This window comes from Castor canadensis, chromosome 7 (assembly GCF_047511655.1).
Source record: "Castor canadensis chromosome 7, mCasCan1.hap1v2, whole genome shotgun sequence".
NCBI classification, from domain to species: domain Eukaryota; kingdom Metazoa; phylum Chordata; class Mammalia; order Rodentia; family Castoridae; genus Castor; species Castor canadensis.
The window spans coordinates 156,949,471-156,970,644 of NC_133392.1; the positions used below are offsets into that span (position 1 = coordinate 156,949,471).

The window sequence follows — 21,174 nt, forward strand, 5'->3', positions numbered from 1 at the left end:
GTTACAGTTTTTACACAAATTTAAGCATACCCTCTTTTTTGTTTTATTAGCACACATTAATTGTACAAAACAATAGATTTCATTATGACATTTTCATGCATTACCCTTCTTGTCCATTTCCCCTTAATCCCCTTCCTTTTCCAAGTAGTGTACCTTCTACTTAATGTCTTTTTATTTTAAATTAATTTATTACTTTTTTTTTTGCAGTACTGGGATTTGAGCTTGTGGCCTCATGCTTTTGAGGCAGATGCTCTACTACAGTTATCTTCTTTTTTAATTTTTTTAAATCTAGATTTTTTTTTTTTTTTTTTTGGTCGTACTGAGGTTTGAATTCAGGGCTACAAATTTGCTAGGTGATTGCTCTACCACCTTGAGCCATGTCTCCAGCCCAATTTTCTGAGTCTGGCTTATTTCACTTCACATGATGATTTCAGTTTCATTCATTTTCTTATAAATGACATATTTTCATTCTTTATGGATGAATAAAACTCCATAGTATATATAGATTAATTTTCTTTATCCATTTATTGATGGGCACCTGGACTGATTCAGTTTCTTGGCTATTGTGAATAGTGCCACAATAAACATGGGTATGCAGATGTTTCTGTTGTATGCTGACTTAGATTCCTTTGGGTGTATATACAGGAATGGTATAGTTTTAGTTATTTTTGGAACTTCTATACTGATTTCCATAGTAGTAGTTGGACTAATAATATACACAGTATATAAACTGTACCTCCCTGTGGTACCTGTGGGTTTTTTTTTGTGGGGCGGCGGGGGGAGGGCACTGGGGTTTGAACCCAGGACCAGGAGCTTTTACCACATGAGCTATTCCACCAGCCTTTTTTTGTGATGGGTTTTTTGACATAGGGTCTCAAGAACTGTTTGCTCAGGGCTGGCCTCAAACGGCAATCCTCCTGATCTTTGCCTTCTGAGTAGCTAGGATTTTAGGAATGAGCCACTGGTGCATGGCTAGTATTGCTTTTTTTTTGATAGTACCAGGGTTTGAGCTCAGGGCATCACACTTGTTAGGCAGGCACTCAACCACTTGAGCCACTCTACCAGCCCTTTTGTGTTGGATATTTTCTAGATAGGATCTTGAGAATTTTTTGCCTGGGCTGCCTTCCAACTGTGATCCTCCTGATCTTTGCTTCCTGAGTAGGTAGGATTGCAGCCATGAGCCACTGGAACCTGGCTGTTTTTTGTTTTTTTGATGATAGCCATTGGGTGAGATGGAATCTTCCTTTTCTTGATTGTTAAAGGTCTTGAACATTTTTTCATGTATTTATTGCCATTGTCCTTTTTAAAAAAAATTTTTTTTTTTGGAGGTACTGGGGTTTGATTTCAGGGCTTTGCACTTGCTTAGGCAGGTTCTGTACCACTTTTTACTCTGGTTATTTTTAAGATGGGGTCCTGCTTTTTGCTTAGGTTAGCCTGGACCAAATCCTCCTATTTTGTGATTCTCCATTTTAGCTGGGATGACAGGAGTGCAGGCAGTTTTTTACTATTGACATGGGGTCTTGTGAACTTGCCTGGGCTAGCCCAGAACCTTGATCTTCCAAATCTCAGCCTTTTAAAGTGGCTAGGAGTCCAGATGTGAGCTGTTGAATTGAATTTTTGCAAGGTGAGAGATAGGGATGTAGTTTTAGTCTTCTACATGTGAATATTCAGTTTTCCCAGCACCAGTTGTATGTTTCTTTTCTCCAGTGTATGTCTTTGGCACCCTTTGCTGAGAATCAGATGGATGTAGCTGCATGGGTTTATTTCTGGGTCTTCTGTTCTCTTCCGTTGGTCTATGCGTCTGTTTTTGTGCCTGTGCCTTGCTGTTTTTGTTTCTCTGGTTCTGTAGTGTAGTTTTGAAATCAGGTATTGTGATGCTTCCAGCATTGGCTCATTTTTGTTCAGGATATCTTTGGCTATTCAGGATTTTTTGTGCTTCCATGTGAATTTTAGTTTTTTTTTTTTTTTTTTCTATTTCTGTGAAAATGTCATTGGAATTTTGATGGGGATTGCATTGAATCTGTAGATATCTTTCAGTAATGTGGCTTTTTTTTTTTTTTTTTTTTTTTCTTTTTGTGATACTGGGGCTTGAATTCAGGGCCTTCACCTTCAGCCACTCTGACAGCCCTTTTTTGTGATAGGTATTTTCAAGATAGGATCTTTCCAACTATTTGCCCCAGCTGGCTTCCAAGGGCGATCTTCCTGATCTCTTCCTCCTGAATAGCTAGTTTTACAGGCATGAGCCACTGATACCTGGCCAGTATGGCCATTGTAACAGTATTAATGATGCAAGTACATGAATATAGGAGGTCTTTTCATCTTCTAATATCTTAAGTTTCTTTCTTCATGGTTTTATAGTTGTCATTGTTAGAAGTCTTTCACCTCTTTGGTTAATTTTAGGTTTATCCCTAGGTATTTTTATTTATTTTTTTGGTGGCATTGGGGTTTGAACTCAGGGCCTCACGCCTGCTAGGCAGGTGCTCTTACTGCTTGAGCTGTCTTTGAACCATGATCCTCTTAATTTCTACCTCCTGAGTATCTAGGGTTACAGGCATAAGCTACTGGCATCTGGCCTAAGTATTTTTTAAAAAAACATTTCTATTAGCATATCATAGTTATATGATGTATGTACAGGGTTGGTTCATCCTCTCCATTATTCTACTTTTCCCATTCTCCTTAAAATGACTTTGATGGGTTTCAGTGTTCCATATCCTAAGGGTTTTTTGTTTTTTGTTTTTGTTTTTTTTTTTTTTGGTTGTACTGGGGTTTGAACTCAGGAGGTATGTGCCCTATCACTTGAGTCACTCCGTCAGCTCTGTTTTTTTTTTTTTTTTGGCTATTTTAGAGATAGGGTCTCGTGAACTGGCTTTGAACCATGATCCTCCTGAGCTCTGCCTCCTGAGTAGCTGGGGTTACAGGCATGAACCATGGGTGCCCAGCTTTTGTGTTTATTTTTTTATTTGAGGTTGTTGTGAATGGAATTGTTTTCCTGGTTTCTTTCTCAGCATGTTTGCCATTGCTGTATAGGGAAGCTACTCATTTTGTATATTGGTTTTTGTATCCTGCCACTTTGGTGAAAATGTTTATCTGATCTAAGAGTTTTCTGGTCTAGTCTAGGGTCTTTTAAGTAAAGGTTCATATCATCTGCAAATAGGGATAATTTGACTTCTTCCTTCTCTATTCCTATGTCTTTTGTTTCTTTCTCTTGCCTTATTGCTCTGGCTAAGAATTCAAGTACTGTATTGAGTAAGAGTAGGGAGAATGGATACCGTTGTCATATTCCTAACTATAGAAGAAATGTTTCAGTTTTTCCCCATTTAGTATGGTGTTGGTTATAGGGTTGTTCTATATAGCCTTTATTATTATCCTTGTGTTCTTATTTTCTTCAGGGCTTTTATCATGAAGGCATGTTGAATTTTATCAACATTTTCTGCATCTGTTGAGATGATTATGTGATTTTTTTTTTTTTGTTTTTTTTTTTGGTGGAATTTGGGTTTGAACCCAGAGTCTCTCTTAACCACTGAGCTACATCCCCAGCCCTGATGATGTGATTTTTGTTCTTGATTCTATTTATGTGCTGTATTACGTTTATTGTCTTGTGTGTACTGAGCCATCCTTGTATTCCTGGAATGAAACCAACTTGATCATGTTTTTTTTAATGTGTTGTTCAGTTTGATTTGCAAGTATTTTATTGATGATTTTTGTGTCTATGATGAAGTACATTGGTGTCTAGTTTTCTTTATTGTGTTCTTATCAGATTTTTGGTGTCAGTGTAAATACTGGCTTTATAGGATGAGTTTAGAAACATTCTTTGTATTTTTGTGGAATACTTTTGAAGAGCATTGGTGTTCTTTAAAGGTCTGGTAGAATTTACCAGTGAATCTGTCTGGTCCTGGGCTTTTCTTTGTTTGGAAATCCTTTTTTTTTTTTTGGCAGAACTTGGGCTTGAACTCAAGGCCTGTCACTTGCTAGGCAGGTGTGCTACCACTTGAGCCACACCTCTAGTCTTCTTTAATTTAGTTATTTTTTCTGAGAGGATCTCCCGTTTATGTTTGGGTTGGTCTGGACTGTGATCTTCCTATTTATGCTTCCTAGGTAGGTGGAATGACAGATACATGCCACCATACTCATTTTTTTATTGGATGAGATAGGGTCTCATGAACTTTAGCCTGGGTGCCCTTGAACTCTGCCATCCCAAACTCTGCCTCCCAATTATCTAGGATCATAGACATGAGCCATTGTGCCCAGGTTTTCTTGAGCTCTTCCTTTGCTTGTGTATATCTTTCTTCCTCCTGCAGTAGTGTCTTAGTGGTCATGAATTTTTAGTTAATGCGTCTCATGGAAAGTCTTTATTCCTCCTTCAGTCTTAAAAGATAACATTTTTGAGTATAGTAGTCTTGGTTAATGGTTATTTTGTATCCGGATGTACATTTCCTTTTGCAGATTTGGAAAATTTTTTTGCTATAATTTCATTGAGTGAGCTTTCTTTCTTTTTCTTCTTTTTTTTGTAGTGGGACTGGGGTTTAAACTTAGGGCTTTACACTTGCAAGAGAGGTGCTTTACTGCCTTAGGATACCTCCAGTCCATTTTGCTCTAGTTAATTTGGAGGTGGGGACTCACAAACTTTTTGACCAGGCTGACTGTGATCCTCTCAATTTCAGCCTCCCAAGTAGGTAGGATTATAGGCGTGAGCCACCATCACCCAGTATTGGATGAGATTTTTGTGCCTTTGGCTTGTGTCTTGGTTCTTTTTTCTGCACCACAGATTCATAGGCTTGGCCTCTTAATCATGTCTTAGAGATCTTGGATATTGTGGCCATGATAACTTTTTTTTTTTCCTTTCCATTCCTGCTAGTTGAAGTAATAATTCCTCAACCTTATCTTCAGTCTTTAATATTCTCTCTTTTCCTGGGCTAGTGTATTGCTGATGTTTCCCATTGAGTTTTTCTATTTGATTTGTTGAGGTCTTCATTTCATTATTTCTTTTCTTTCTATTTTGCAGTACCAGGGCTTGAACTCAGGGCCTATACCTTGAATCACTCTACCAGCCCTTTTTGTGTTAGGTATTTTCAAGATAGGGTCTTGCGAACTGTTTGCCCTGGCTGGCTTTGAACTGTGATCCTCCTGATCTCTGCCTCCTGAGTAACTGTGAGCCACTGGTGCCCAGCTTAGTTATTTATTTCACAGTTGAGAGACTCGGGGTGTAGCTCAGTAGTAAATCATGTGCACGACCCTGGGCCCAATCCTCAGCACCATAAATAAATAAAAGAAGAAAAATAAATAAATATTTCCAGCCCCCAAATAAATAAAATAAAATAAAATTGGGTGCCAACCATGGCTTTATTTTCCGTGGTACAAATGACTGTCAAGCTGAACGTGGGGTCTTCTTTCCTTCTAAATTCATCAGCATAATAAACCCAAAATACAAACTGGGAATGTGCAGCTTTTCATGTTGTCCCTCCAGTCTGAGGCCTCTTAGCTGGAGATGGCAGCCATTTTGGCTCGGTTCTAAGATGGAGTTATGTATGACAACTGCTTTGGAACTTCATTTCCAAAGTGCTGGATAGGGAATGGGTAGAGCATGATTTCTTTCAAATAATTTGTACTTGAAACTGATTTCAACTGCTAAAGGTGATATAAACTCTTAGAATTTTTCTGACAGTGTTTTAAGTACAAAATTTGAAGGAAAAAGGTTTCTGAGGTTAAAAAAGATTTAAAAAATACGGTGTTTAAATTAGTGTTTTTAGGTGGGTGGTTAAGTCTTTTGTAGTTACTCTAATAATAGTTTTCTTGATTTTGGATGGTACTAAGGATTAAACTCAGGGTCTTGCACTTGCTTGCCATAGTTCTACCACTTGAGCCACACCCTCAGTCCTTTTGCTTTTTAGTTTGTCTCATGCCTTTGCATAGTCTGGCCGGGGACTACAATCCTATCTCTGCCTCCTGAATAGTTAGAATTACAGATGAACCTCAACCATGCCTGGCCATGTTTTTATTTGAGAGAGAGAGAGAGAGAGAGAGAGAGAGAGAGAGAGAGAGAGAGAGAGAGAGAGTGTGAGAGTGTATTTGAGAGAGAGAGAGAGAGAGAGAGAGAGAGAGAGAGAGAGAGAGTGTGAGAGTGTGTGTGTGTGTGTGTGTGTGTGTGTGTTATTGGGTATTGAAGTCAGTGTCTCACGTTTGCTAGGGAAAAGCTCTACCACTTCAGCCATGCCCCCAGGGCCCTGCTCTGGTTTTAAAAAATTTTTGTTTTCTGAGGCAGTCTCACTAATTTTGTCTAGGCTGGCCTCAAACTCTTGATCTTCTTGCCTCTGTCTCCCAAGTAGCTGGGATTACAGATGTGGGTTACTGTGCCTAGCTGAGTAATTTCACTACAGTGTATGTGTTTATAATAACTGAACTATTTCATCTTAACAACAGTATGGTCTTGCCTGTGTGTGTTTCTGTTGTGAGTCACACATTACCATTGAAAAAAAAGCATACCAGTAATTTGTCTTCTCTTCTTTTCTTTTTTCCTTCTCTTTCCCTCTATCCCCTCCCTTCCTGTCTCCCTCCTTTCCTTCTTCTCTACTTTTTTTTTTTTTTTCTTACAGTACTGGGGTTTGAACTCAGTCCACCAGCCCTTTTTTGTGATGGGTTTTTTTCGAGGTAAGGTCTCATGAACTATTTGCCCGGGCTGGCTTCGAACTTCGATCCTCCTGATCTCTGCCTCCTGAGTAGCTAAGATTTCAGGTGTGAGCTACTGGCGCCCAGTGAAATCCTTTATCTTGTTACCATTTTTGTTTTAAAATGTCTTAAGGCTTTTTTCCCTACCTTAAAGTCCCTTGGCCCTTTAGTTGTAGTTTTGATTAAAGTGGATTTTTTCGGGTCCTTTAATTAGTTTCTTTTGCTCTAGCTCTTCATAGGGAAATTGAAAATGTCTCTGGCTGACTTGTGGGTCATTGGCATGATTACTTAGGATAAGACTAGTGTGAATATTGAGTTGCTTCAGTATTGCATTTAACTTAGCTTGTGGATATCTCTGTTTGCCTTAGATGCACTACCAAAAAACCCCAGAAAACCAAACCCAAAATAAAATGCTTATGTAATATGACCCTTTGAGTCAAGGGGAGATCTGAGCACTCGATCATCTGTGGAGCATTATCCCTAACTCTTAGAAACAATGTTTTGCTAAGAGAGGCTAAGAGATGCAATGTTGAGTAGCTAGGAGAGAATATTTTAAGCATTCTCTGTATGTGTTATGTAGTTGAAGGTTTTTCTTGCTTCACTAAGATATCCTGAATCATGGTAGCCTCTGTTTTATGAAAAACAAGCTTGATAGCCCCTAGAATGCAGGTCCACCTGTGCTTTGAGCTCCAAGTATGATTGCGATCTTTAGCTGTCAACTGGGACAGTAGTATAGGAAACTGAAGTGAGAAAAAGAGATATGGAAATACTTAGAAAATATAAAAATATCTTTACATATCTGAAATGCTTTTGTTATCTTTTTTCTTACTCAGGAACTCAGGGCAAAATTTATCCTTCATAATATTGTCTGGAAAATCCATTTTATATTGAATTGTGTTTTGTTTATTGGTGCTGGAGATTGATGCCAAGGTGTTGAGCATGCTGTGTGTGCTCTCACTACTGAGCTGTGGCCTCTCACTGCTTTTTTGATATGTTTCCTATACTAATGCCACGTGCAGATATAGTTATTCCTTATATTTTATGCACATAATACTAAGTGGTTATTAGTTTTCAGATGTAGTAAAGAACTATTGTTTTGTTGCTGTATGTTTTGTCCCAAGATAAAGATTGTTTTTTTTGTTTTCATTTTATGAGAAGAGACATTGTGTTTTCTGTCATTAATTTACAGCTACCATTTTGTAGTAGGGACTATAGTGGTTGTTTTTGTTTTTCTTTCCAATACTGGGCCTCATGCTTGCTAGGCAGATGCTATACCGCTTGAGCCACTCCACCACCCCTTTTTTGTGTTGGATATTTTCAAAATAGGGTTTTGCAACCTATTTGCTTGGCTGGCTTTGAACCTCGATCCTCCTGATTTTTGCCTCCCGAGTAGCTTGCTTACAGGAATGAACCACTAGTGCCTGGCAGGCCTGACCTTTTTTTCTCCCTGGGAAATGCCTTATTTAGTTATGTCAGTATGGAGGATTTGAAAAACCATTAAAAAATTATTCACTGGAATTTAAAAAAAATGGCATAGGGATCACCTTTGGACCTCATTAAACTCCAAGCTATTAATCATATCTATTTTTCATATTTCTCTCTCTTTTTTTTAAGTTTTAGCAAGGATTTATTTTAGTATAACAGGATAAAATATAGACAAGGTCGGTGGGGGGGGAAGAGGAAAAGAGAAACATTTCTTCCCCTTATGCGGGAAATAGGAGCCATGACTCCAAAATTCATACTTTTTTGGGGAAACTCTGACACTTGAACTCAGGGCCCTCATGCTTGGTAGGCAGGCGCTCTTACTGCTTGAGCCACTCTGCCAGCTCATATTTCTCTTAGTGGAACTAAATCTATATATTTACTAAATAAACTTATTATTTATTTGCATTACTAGCTGGATAATATAGAAGATGCTGAGAGACCTGAGATATGGTGGCATTTGTCTATGTTACAAATAAATGTTTCAAACAACAACAGATGCTGGAAAGGATGCAGAGAAAGAGGAATGTTCATGCACTGTTGATGGGAATGTACACTAGTGCAACCATTATGAAAATCAGTATGGAGGTTCCTCAAAAAAACTAAAAACAGACCTACCATATGACCCTGCCATACCAATTTTAGGCATATATCTGAAGGAGTGTAAGTCAATATACAAGGAAGATACCTGCATACCCATGTTTATTGCAGCTCTGTTCACAATAGCTAGACTCTGGAATCAGCCAAGGTTCCTAATTGTTACCACTGAATGGATAAAGAAAATACAGTGCTCACGCACACACACACAGACCCCTTGGCATGTTATTCAGCTATAAAGAAAAATGAAATTATGTCATTTGCAAGAAAATGCTTGGAACTGTAGATCATTATCTTGAGCAAGATTAGCAAAGCTCAAAAGGCCAAATATGGCATGTTCGTGCTCATTTGTAGAACCTAGACCTAAAATGATGGTGCTGCTGATGATAATGGGACATGAATGTAAATGGAGGGGCAATCTGGGGGAGGTAGAAGAGGAAAGAAAAGGATGCTGAGGGGTGAAGAGGCTGGAGGTATGCTACATATATGAAGACAGCATAATGAAACCCACCAAACACTTTGAAAAGGGGGGAGAAGGAAGACTGGAGGTATAATGGAGGAGGTGAACTTATTCAAAGTATACTGTGCAGATGTATGGACTTATCACAGTGAGATCCCCCTGTATTATTAGTGTGTTAATTCAAAAATAAAACAAATTTTTTTCTTTAGATTTTTTTTTTAATGTGGGGGAGGTGACCCTTTTAAGATATTGCATTATTAGTATGTATTCTCTGTTTCCTGTCCAAAGGGCATATAAATATAATCCTAATCTTGGTACTTAAACCTATAGTTCATGAAAAAAAACCTGATACAGAATGCTGCCTGGCTTACTTCTACCCAGGATCTGTCAGCCAGTCAGCAGGTATTGGGTATCTTCCAGTTTAATATCTTCCCAGTTTAATGCTGATGTTAGGTTATAAAATAAACAAGTTACTGTCATTGGCCTTACAATTTAAGAGGCAAGCTTTGCCTCTTAAATTTTTAAAATTTTTTTTCCTAGCGCTCTCTAGGAAAAAAGTGGAATAGAACCAAGAATTAGTTGCTTAGCATAATAAATATAACTTAATTTTAGGTTAATTTGAGATTATTGTGGATTAAAGACATTGGCTGAGGATTCACTGAGTGCTATTTGAATAGGGGACTGGAAAACAGGTTAGGACAGTGATAGCAGGGGTCAAGTAAAGAGAGCCTAATTGGAGTACAGACTCCAGTGTGGCCGACTGGACTGGCTTGGAGGCGTGGAATGGTAGGCAGTTTCTCTTGGCACCTGAGGGGGATGTAGGAGAAGTAAAAAAGTAGCAAGTCACCCAGTGCTTAAAGTGGGTAAGTGAGTAACTGGCTAAGTTTATAATGGGATAGGAAGTGTGCTGGCTAGTCCCAAGAAAGCTGTGTTTGTGCCCTGTGTGGTGTGTTAAAATTATTTCCTGCCCCTACTTGTGTTCTGTCAAACAATAGGAGAGTCTGAAGAAAAGTAGAGGAGAGGTAGGCACAGGACAAATGAACTTTGAGAAACATCACTAATGGTTTTTAGTGTCATATTTATACAGAATAAACATTATCAAAAAATGTAGGGGCTGGGATGTAACGTGGTGGTACAGCGCTTGCCTAGCATACGCGAGGCCCTGGGTTCAATCCCAGCACCAAAAAAGAAAAGACAAAAAAAAAAAATGTAGAAGTTAGTTTTAAAAAAGTTCACAAGAAATAGTTTATGTATGATTTCATTTCATCTCTTTTGCCTCTCACCCCAAATATTCACTGTTTTCATGCTTTTCTGTTTTCCTCCTCCTCCTCCTCCTCGTTACCTCATATGCATTCTTTTTTTTTCTGCTGCACTGGGGTTTGGACTCAGGTTCTAAGTTTGAAGCACTCCACCAGCCACCCCCCCCAACTTTATTTTTGTGATGGGTTTTTTTCAAGATAGGTTCTCAGGAACTATTTGCCTGGGCTGGCTTTGAACCATAATCCTCCTGATCTCTGCTTCCTGAGTAGCTAGGATTACAGGTGTGAGCCACTGGCCCCTGGCCTGTGCATTCTTTAGGTCTCAGGCATCATTTCATCTGGATAGCCTCCCCTCAGGCAGGATCCTGCTCAGGGCTCTCACCCATGCACCTGTCCTTTCTTGACCTCTCTTACCACAGTGCACTGTAATTGCACACACACTTGTCATCAGCTCTGCTGTCTGTGACCTCTGAGAGCGCAGGAACTAGTCTTGTTGACTCTTCTCTCATCTGCCAGGGCTGATCAGCACATGCTCACAGTTAAATATTTGCGTGAGGTTAGACTTTTTTTGTCATTGTAAGTATAATTTCTTTAACAGAAAGTTTGCTTTCTCTTGCTCATTGTTATTCTGTGTAGTTGCATTATTTTTAATTTTTAACTTTATGGTGTTTCAAGGCAAGGTTTCTCTGTGTAGCCCAGGCTGACCTCAAACTCCTGATTCTCCTACCTTAGTCTCTCACCCTCTAGGGTTACAGGTGCACGCTCTATGCCCAGATACATCATAGCTATTTATTTATTTATTTTTGAGAACAGGGTCTTACTGTGCTATATATACTGATCTCTAACTCTTGAGTCCAAGCAGTTCTTTCATTAGCCAGTTAAATGCTGGGACTACAAGTGTGTACCACCAGACCCAGCTTTCCTAATGTTTTTCTAAATATATATGTTTATTTGCACATTTCCTTATTTTGAGCATTTACATTACCTTTTTTTTTTTTTTTTTTTGGTGGAACTGGAGTTTGAATTCAGGACTTTGCACTTGCAAAGTAGGCGTTCCACTACCTTTACTCCATTTCATTTTGAAGAAGTGAATTTATGCCTCAGTTCTTATTTAGATTAGACGGATTATGAAATGAGGCAACTGTTGCTTAGACAAAGGGAGCAATGTTCATTATGTGGGTGGGTGGTTCTGTTTTAAGTAAGCTATTAAGGGACAAAGAAGTGACAGTGGAGCCAGGCCTTGCACAGGTAAGGAATCCTGCAGAAGTGTGAGAATAGAGCACTGCAGGTAGAGGGAACATTCGTGCACAAGTCTTGAGGCAGGAGCTTGCAGTGTGGTCAAGGAGTAGTGGGAATGCTCTCGGAGAGCAGGTCAGGTCTCGGAGTTGACTTTCATTCTACTTTCATTCTTCATTCTAGTAAGCCACTAGAACGTTTTCATTGGGGTGTGTCTGGATCTCACCTCTAGTTTGTTTATTTATTTTTTGGTGGTACTTGAGTTCGAACCTCAGGATTTGCTTTTGCTAGGCAGGTCCTCTACCGCTTGTGCCACCTACCTTTCCAGCCTTCATCTCAAGTTTAAGAAGACTCCTTTGGCTGTTGTGTAAGTTAGACTGCTGCCAAAAACAAACAAACTAACAAGGTAACCAGAAAGTGCTGGGACGTAGCTCAAGTGAGAGTGCCTGCCTAACAATTGTGAGACCCTGAGTTCAAACCCCAGTACCACCATCACTAATAATAATAATAATAATAATAATAATAATAATAATAGTATTAATAATAATAAAAAGTAGTTAGACTGCTGCCTGTCAAATGGAAGTGAGGAGACTGGTTGGAAGGCCATTGCAGGAAGCTAGGTGAGACGGGATGGGGACTTGGGTTACTGTGGTAGCAGTGCAACGGAGGTAACAAAGAATGGATGGGTTTGGGATTTGGTGAGATGATGCATCCTGAGGAATGAAAGTTACCACTAGTTAAAAAAAAAACACAGCTCAAGGCAAACTGAATTAGTGTACAAAATGCCTTTCTCTTTAGAGTATTTGGTAGATTCTGTGTCCTTGAAATTCCTTAGCTAGGGAATGCAGCCAAGAAAGGTACGGGCTGGGGACTTGGTTGTATTGTGAATCCATTTGCAGATGAAATAACAAAGATTACATAACAACCAGTGTGTAAATTCTCATCTGTAATGGTCATTTATTTAATATAAAAGGTGTGTCCAAAGAATGTATGCTTGAATAAATAATATGCTGAATTCTGGCATTTAGTGTGATTGTATTCAAGTAGACCTGCTTAATATTAACTATGAAATAGTCGAAGTCAAAATAAGATATGCTGTGAGTGCCTTTTTGCTGTTATCGAAATCCATTAACAACTTTTGCTGTGCTTGACTGCCTTTCATTGTTACACTTTATGGTTTGCACTAGAGCTCTAGATGTAAATGACATCCATTCTACAAGGCTTCTCAAGGCCTTACAAGCAGTGGTGTTGTAGTATGAGTAAACATCTGTTCACGTCACAGTAATAGTAGCTGCTGTTCAGGCCATGGTTTACTGGGGTTCTAGTACTGCTTTGTTTATGCAAGTGGAAAAGGTCTTACGTAATGTTCCTGAGCGTGCAGAGCTAAGTTGGTTGATGTGAGTGCTTGACCTAGCTGGCCACTCTTTGTTGCTTTAGCTATAGAAAGATGTTAACTTATTCCAGGTACTGTAGAAAGACGCTCCTGTGAAAAATGGGTGAAATTACTTTTAAACTATTGAATTGAAATATATTGTCTTTCTTTTTTGCAAAATTTGGTTTTGGGAATATGAAATTTAACTTGTGATAACTGCTGTTTACAAAATATTTCATGATGTTGAGGTTTTTTCTTTTTATATTTGAGTCAGTCTTTTAAGAGAATTTTAGAAACTTCTTTGCCACTTAAGCTTGAGAATGAAGATTTAGAAACCTATTTTTGGGGTAAGAGATTACTTTATTAATCTGATGAAGAGTATAGATTCTCTTTCCAGAAAAATGCATGTATAGGATCTATAAATATATGCTGAATATATTTATTGAATAGCTACTATCTGTCAGGCAGATTTTAGTGTTAGGTACATTAGTGAACAAAACAGAAAAATAAAACAGAAAGCAAATTTAAGGAAACCCTAAGGTCCTTGGCTTCAAATCCCAGTACAGCCAACAACAACAACGAAAGAAACTTTGGAAAGGCTGCCTTGCTGGGGCTTATATTCTAGTGCCGTCTCTAAGCAAAAGAGGTGATGAGTAGGAATATTACATAGTATATTTTAATTTGATAAATACTATGGAAAAATACAATATGTAAGGGAGTTTGGAAGTAGGGCAAGAAGGGTGGTTGTTGTAGTTTAAATAGGGTTACCAGGATAGGTGTTATAGAAAGGGTGAAAGTTGAGTTTAAAGGGAGTTAGCCAGGTTTGGTTCTGAGGTTTGAGCATTTCAGGGAGAGGGAAGTAATGAGTGGACAGGTCCTAAACAGGCCTTGAGGAAGACATGATTGGAGCAGAATGAGCAAGGTGAAGACTGGTATGTCATTTCCTAGGGCTGCATAACCATTTACCACAAATTGGGTGGTTTAAGAGAAATTTATTGTCTCACAGATCTGGAGGCCAGAGTCTGAACACAAGTTGTCTGCAGGGCTTTTTTTTCTGGAGGCAGAGGGAGAATCTGTTTTGTGCTTCTCTCCTACCTTCTTGTGGCTCCCAGCAACCCTTGGTGTTTCAGTCTTCACTTCTGATTCTTTTTTTTTTGGTAGTGATAGGGCTTGAACTGAGGGCCTCATGCTTGCTAGGCAGGCGCTCAACCACTAAGCCACTCCATTAGCCCCAGTCTTTACTTCTGTCTTCATCTCCTGCTCCTCTGTCATCTCCCTCTGTCTTACTCTTGTCATTGAATTTAGCACCCATCCACGTCTAGGATGATCTCCTCCTCATTTTCAAAGACCATCATTCTCAAAAAGGTCATATTCATAGAAACTGAAGGATAAGATCTTTTAGGGGGACCAACAGTCCAGTTGCAAAATGTAGTATGTACTGGTAAAGAGGTAGGGGCTAATAGAACTCTGGTGCCCCTGGGGTCACTTTTAAGAACTTGGGCTTAGTGGAAATGGGAAAGCAGTGGAAGGTTTTGAGCAAAAAAGTGAGATGATGTGATATGCAGTTTGAAAGGTTCCTCACTCCTCTTTGTTGACTATAGACAAAGGAACAGTAGAAATGAGGAGATATGCCTGTAATCCTAGCTACTCAGGAGGCATAGAACAGGAGGATTGCAGTTCGAAGCCAACCTGGGCAAATAGTTCTGCGAGACCCTATTTAAAAAAAACCCTTCAAAAAAAAAAAAAATAGGGCTGGTGGAGTGGCTCAAGGTGAAGGCCCTGAGTTCAAGCCCCAGTACCGCAAAAAAAAAAAAAGAAATGAGATAGGTGGGATGCTGTTGTAGTAATAATAAACCAAATAATGGTGGCTCATACTGGAGTAGTGGCAGTGATGGTGGAAAACTTGTGTTGGAGATGTATAGTTGTGAATCCATGGCAAATGCAACTAAAGCTGAGAAATTGGAAGAGATCAGTCACCACAGGAGTACAGAAGAGATATCCAAGAAAAAAATCCCTGGGACATTAAAGTTGTGGGAGAACAGTCAGCAACAAAAATTGAGAACAGATTAGCAAAAGAAGAGGACACCAAGAAACTGTACACTATTGGATATGGTGAGAAGAATGTACTCAAGTGGGAAGGAAAAACCCTGTCAAAAATGTACTCAATCAGTTAAGATCAGGATGGAGACTTTTTCATTGGATTTAGTGGTGTGGGGGTCAAGAGGTCATCTTGGCAATGGAGTGTTTGGGTTAAGGACCTTATTGGAGTGGGCTTAAGAGAAAATGAGAGAAGTAAAAGAGTATGGTACTTAATTTTTGAGGATATTTGCTGTAAGGGAAAAGAGGAAAAAAGGGTTGGAGCCAATGGAAGTTAGTGAAAACTTTTTTTTTTTTTCTTTAAAGATAGAAATAACACTAAGTATCTCACTGGCTCAAAGTGTGGTAAAATTCAGGGGATGAAAAGGTCCCTGAATACCTCTGTGAAACTGCAAGTTTAAAAGCTCCTGGTCTATAGCTGGGCAGTAACCTTACTTCCTCCCTTAGAATTTCCGTTATATTAAGAAATTTCATGGTTTGGAAATTAGAGCACAGGGAATGAGAATTCCTAAGTGTCTTTAATTTTCCTTGTAAGGAATAGATGATGGTACAAGTCACTTACCTTATAATTTATAAAATGTATTTTACACTTAGTACTTAGCCACACACTGTTCTACACCAATGTTCTATGTTCATGTAGAACACATGAACTTATTTTATGTAATAGGTATTAGTATCCCTATTTTATAACTGTGGGAAAAGGGAAACCCAGAGAGATTTAGTAATTTGCCCAAAGTCACCCAACTAGGAAGTTGCAAAGCCACTTTTTTTTTTTTTTTGGGTACTGGGGATTGAACCCAGGGCCTCACACTTCCCAGGCAAGTGCTGTACCCCTTGAGTCATGTCCCTAGCCCTTTTGTTGCATTTTTGTTTCTGAGATACAGTCTTGTTAACTTTACCTGGGATGGCCCATTTGGATATCTTTCTGTTTCTTCCTCCCCAGGAAGGTATCACCACAATAGGTCCTCCCTTCTCCCCCCTCACCTTGTTTTTTTTTTTTTTTGGTGGTACTGGAGATTGATCTTGGGGCCTAACACTTGCTAGGTGGGTGCTCTACCACTTGAGTCACTCCACCAGCTTCCCCTGTCCCACCCCCTTTTATGAGACAGGGTCTCATGTAGCCTAGGCTGGCCTTGAACTTGCCATCCTTCTGCCTCAGCTTCCAAAGTTCTGGGATTACAGGTATGCATCACCATTCCTGGCTAGAGCCTTTTGAACCCAGGCAGTTGGATTCTAGAGTGTGCATTTTGCTACCACTTGAGCCATGCTTCAGTCAAGCACTTTACCACTGGAGCTCACCTCTAGCCCTGGAAGTCTTTGAGAATTTCATATGGAAGATTGTGGAAAAGAGAAAGCAATATCCTCATTCATTGACCTACCTTATTACATAAACTGAACATAGTAATATTACAGTATTTTTTATTTTTTGGTGGTACTGGTGTTTGAACTTAGGGCTTTATGCTTGTTAGACACACCATCTATCACTATGATAGTTTTTATCTAGAGGTGTTGGGAATAGCTTCTTTTCTTCAGGTAGAGAGGTAAACAACCTGTTCCATTGTCTAAAACTTGTTGGCTAGCATATGCTCTTCAGGTGAAACCACTCTACAACCTGTACTTACATGTTTTGTTTCTTTAGTAGTAGGGCTTGGTGTTTTGCTATACTCTGGATTGCATTGTTCTTTTGGATCAGATGACCTAAATTAGTGGCTGTTACTGTAGAGTAGTTCAAGTTTGCCTTTGATGGTTGAGTTGAAATGGATGATTTGGAGCCAGTGGCTTGAATCACATATGTCACTAAGATCTCCCACGCTAGTCGGGTAGCTGGTTTGTGTACTCCCTTTTCTCTATTGTGCTGTTTGTTAGTCTGCATGTTCTTTTCTCTTTAATCTCTACCTAAGGATAGTCCCCATCAGGATGAGCCACTGCCAAGATGTAGGTGAAGAAATAGTGCACATTAGAGTACAGGAGCCCAAATAGATTATCATTTTCCCCAAGCCTCAAGTCAAATTATCGCTAGAACTCCCTTAGAATCCAATTTGCCCTTTCTTTTTTGGTGGTGGTATAGGGGACTTGTACTGTGTTTGAACTCAGGACCTTCCTTGTGCTTGCTGGGCAGGTGCTTTACCACTTGAGCCAGGCCCCCAGCCACTTTGTACTTTTTATTGTTCAGGTAAGTAATTAGTTTTTGCCTGGGGCTGGTTTCAGACTGTGCCCCTCCTACCTATGGCCTCCCCACATGCTGGGATCATGCAAGCTCACTACCATGCTCTGCTTATTGATTGAAATGGAGTCTTCCTAACTTTTGCTTCCAATCTTTATCTTTTTTCTTTCCACCTCCTGAGTAGCTGGAATTAGAGATGTGAGCCACTGTACCTGGTGAGGACCTGATTTTCTTAATGCTTAAGTTAATCCTTTTATTAAAAAAAAAGAGTAAGTACTCTTACATAATTATGTAATTTTGATTAACAAATGCATAATGTTTTGTCACTGTTCTGTGGTGAGGCTATGGTAATGAATAAATACAAAAAAATCTCTGTTCTCACAGAGCTTATATTGTAGCAGATAAGTTTGAGTTCTGATATTACAAATAAACTTCAGTAATTGCACTTCTAAACATCAGAACCAAGTTTCTTTTAAATTTTATGTCAAAACCAGGTGCTGGTGGCTCACACCTGTAGTCCTGGCTATTCAGGAGGCAGAGATCAGGAGGATCTCTATTCCAAGGCCAGCCTGACACAAAACAGGGCTGGTGGAGTGAGTGGCTCAAGTGGTAGAGTGCCTGCTTAGCAAATGTGAATTCCTGAGTTCAAACCCCTGTACAACACACAAAAAAATTCTATCTTAAAAGGAGGTCATCTACAGTACTTATATTCTTTGGTTAAAATATATAGTCTTTTCTTTTTCACACACATATGCTATCATAGATTAAAACGAGGAGGGACCTCAGGAACTGGGCCTAGTGGCGCACACTGTAAAAACAGCTACTGAGGAGGCTAAGGTAGGAGGATTGAGGTCTGAGGTTGTCCTGAGCAAAAAGCGTGAAAATAAACAAAAATCATAAAAGCAAAAAGGGATTGGGGTGGGGCATGGCTCAAGTAGTAGAGCACTTGCCTACTAGGGCAAAGCCCTGAATTCAAAACCCAGTGTGGTCTAAAAAAATTGGGATTTCTTTCTTTCTTTTTTTTCCTATTTTCCCAAGATTAAATGATTATTAAAAAAGTATGACACACTGTATAGAAATCAACATTCTCTCCCATAATTCTGTGCATTTGGGACTATAGAAATGTCACTGTCCCTGCCCCACATCTTCAAATTAACATCCTCAGGTCACAACAATAAGTCTTCTCAAAGGGACCCTTCCAGAAAAACAAGCTATTTCCTCAGTTCATATTTCCCTCTTTTTGTAGCACGCACCAGCAGTCTATCCAAGAAATATATACTGGGGAGTAAGGAGGGGATCCCCTGGCAAGCCCTCAGTTGTTGACAGCTATAAGATTAGATACACACAAAGGGATAGGTCAGCCTACTGGTAAAAAATCTTGTGACAGCTTGGGAACATGGTAGAAACCCCACTGTCCAGTGCATAGGTATTATTGAGGTAGGCCAGTGAGTTACAGATGTCAGCTAGGAGGCGAGGAATTAGACCAGCAAAAAATGCTAGGATGCGCTCTTCCCGATAGATGGTTGCTATGGAGTCACAAAGTCCACAGTATTTGGTTTCTCTGCCAATGAATTGTATCATAGATCTCAAAGTGATCACATGGAAGGGATGTGTGATGACAGTAGCAGAATGAGTGATCATCTCTCTAGTTCTCTCTTTTGATAACTTGGTCAAAGGAAGATGAGCCTTCTTTTTGTATATTTCCAGATCCTGAATCCTCAGGTTTGTCACACTCCTGGTAATGCCGTAAAACTTTACCATGGGCCACGGTTCCAAGGACTCCTGAGCACAGTCTTGAAGTTAAGCCTGTGAACAACCCTCGCCTCCTATGAATGCTTGCAATGTGCTGAGCATAACAAGAGACCAGGAAGCTGGCATAATTGCCATCCAAAAATATTTCCTCCTATTGTTGGAGGAAGAGGCTCAAATCCCACCTGGATGAGCACTTTCACGTACATGAGTGGCTGGGACAGGATGGTGAGACCGGAGCCCAGGAGCACTTGACTGGCCGTGTCCGCCATGATGGCACCTGCGGACGGACAGACAGACTGAGCCGCCAAGCGACTCTGCCCGTCCCAGATCACTGCCAGAGCCACCAGCCTCCCTGGCCTGTCCTCGGCGTGCGTCCCTGCACGCCAAAAATTGGGATTTCTTAAAGGAAGTGTAAATATCGTCAATTCTTGATAATTAAAATACTTGGATAACTGCTCCTCCTGCCCTCTTGTTATAATTGTGTAAACAGATACTAAGATTTTTGGCATGGTTGGGAAGTTTTTCAATTTATTGTAAATGTAATAAAAAATCTAAATTAAAGTTAACTTTGAGCTTATAAAGCTGACTAGTAATTTCTTAAGTATTGCTCTGTGTGATTCTCCCCTTCTGCATTCATTTCTAGAAATTGTGTAGGAATGTGGTCACATCTTCAGTGACACTGAATGACTTCTGGGTAGATTATGTGATTCAGTCTGCTCTGAGAAGCCTCTTTGAACTTTCACTCAAAGTAGAATATCTGTGTTTACAAACAACAGTGCTACGATTCCTTTGAAGAAGTTACAACCTCATCTCAGATGGAAAGGCAGTTTTAGATGACCAGTTCCTATTGTGGAATTCAAGATCGACATTAAGACAACAGTCTGCAGGTGATAACAATGAGAATTACTTTGATACCCTCCCTTCCCCTCTTCTCATCTCACAGTTTCTTTGAAACAAAACAAAACTTTTTTCTTTTTTTTGGGAGACGGTCTCACATTTAGCCTAGGCTGGCCTCAGCCTCTGGAATGTTGGGATTGCAGGTGTGTTCCACCATGCCCACCTGTCAGTTCTAGTCTTAAATTTTAGTCATATAAAATATAAAAATATTGAGGTGATACTTGATACAGTATTTTTTTCCTGGAAGGGCAAAGAGAAACTGCATTTCTTAGATCAGCCAATACCGTCTAAAAATTGAAATAACCATAATACTTAACATTTTTTTAAAATTTTTAAAAATTTTATTATTCATAATGTGCATACAAGGCTTGGGTCATTTCTCCCCCCTGCCCCCACCCCCTCCCTTACCACCCACTCCACCCCCTCCCTCTCCCCCCAACTCCCAAAATACGCAGCAGAAACTATTTTGCCCTTATGTCTAATTTTGTTGTAGAGAGAGTATAAGCAATAATAGAAAGGAACAAGGGTTTTTGCTGGTTGAGATAAGGATAGCTATACAGGGAGTTGACTCACATTGATTTCCTGTGCGTGTGTGTTACCTTCTAGGTTAATTCTTTTTGATCTAACCTTCTCTCTAGTTCTTGGTCCCCTTTTCCTATTGGCCTCAGTTGCTTTTAAGGTATCTGCTTTAGTTTCTCTGCGTTAAGGGCAACCAATGCTAGATAATTTTTTAGGTGTCTTACCTATCCTCACCCCTCCCTTGTGTGCTCTTGCTTTTATCATGTGCTCAAAGTCCAATCCCAACTTAAATGTTTTATGTAGGTTGCAGTGTAAATGTTAGTAGATAAAATATTGATAACTTTTTTCTTTTGACTTAGAATTGATTTAGAATTCTATCAAATGTTGAAGTGCTTTATTGTTTTCTCTCAGAACAAGTTATTTATTTTCCTTTTTTAATTCTTGAGACAGGGTCTCACAGTGTAGCTCAGGGTGCCCTGGAATTCTCAGTCTTCCTGCTTCTGCCTTCCAAGTGCTGGGATTATAGGCATTAACCACCATACCTGGCCAGAATAAATAGTTCTGGTTTTTGAGTTTAATGTTATTGTTTTTATTTGTTTATTTTTTAGTCATATTGGTGATTGAACTCAGGGCCTTTTGCTTGCTAGGAAGGTGCCGTTATCACTTGAGCCATATT

At 39.5% G+C, this 21,174-nt stretch overlaps 1 protein-coding gene and 1 pseudogene across 1 annotated transcript in view; one reads left to right on the forward strand and one right to left on the reverse strand.

Annotated features, from left to right (window-relative positions):
- Window positions 1–21,174, forward strand: part of Rere (arginine-glutamic acid dipeptide repeats) — a 379,832-nt gene that overhangs the window by 13,315 nt on the left and 345,343 nt on the right. The window lies entirely within an intron of this gene.
- LOC109682334 (mitochondrial carrier homolog 2-like) lies at window positions 18,405–19,378 on the reverse strand (annotated as a pseudogene).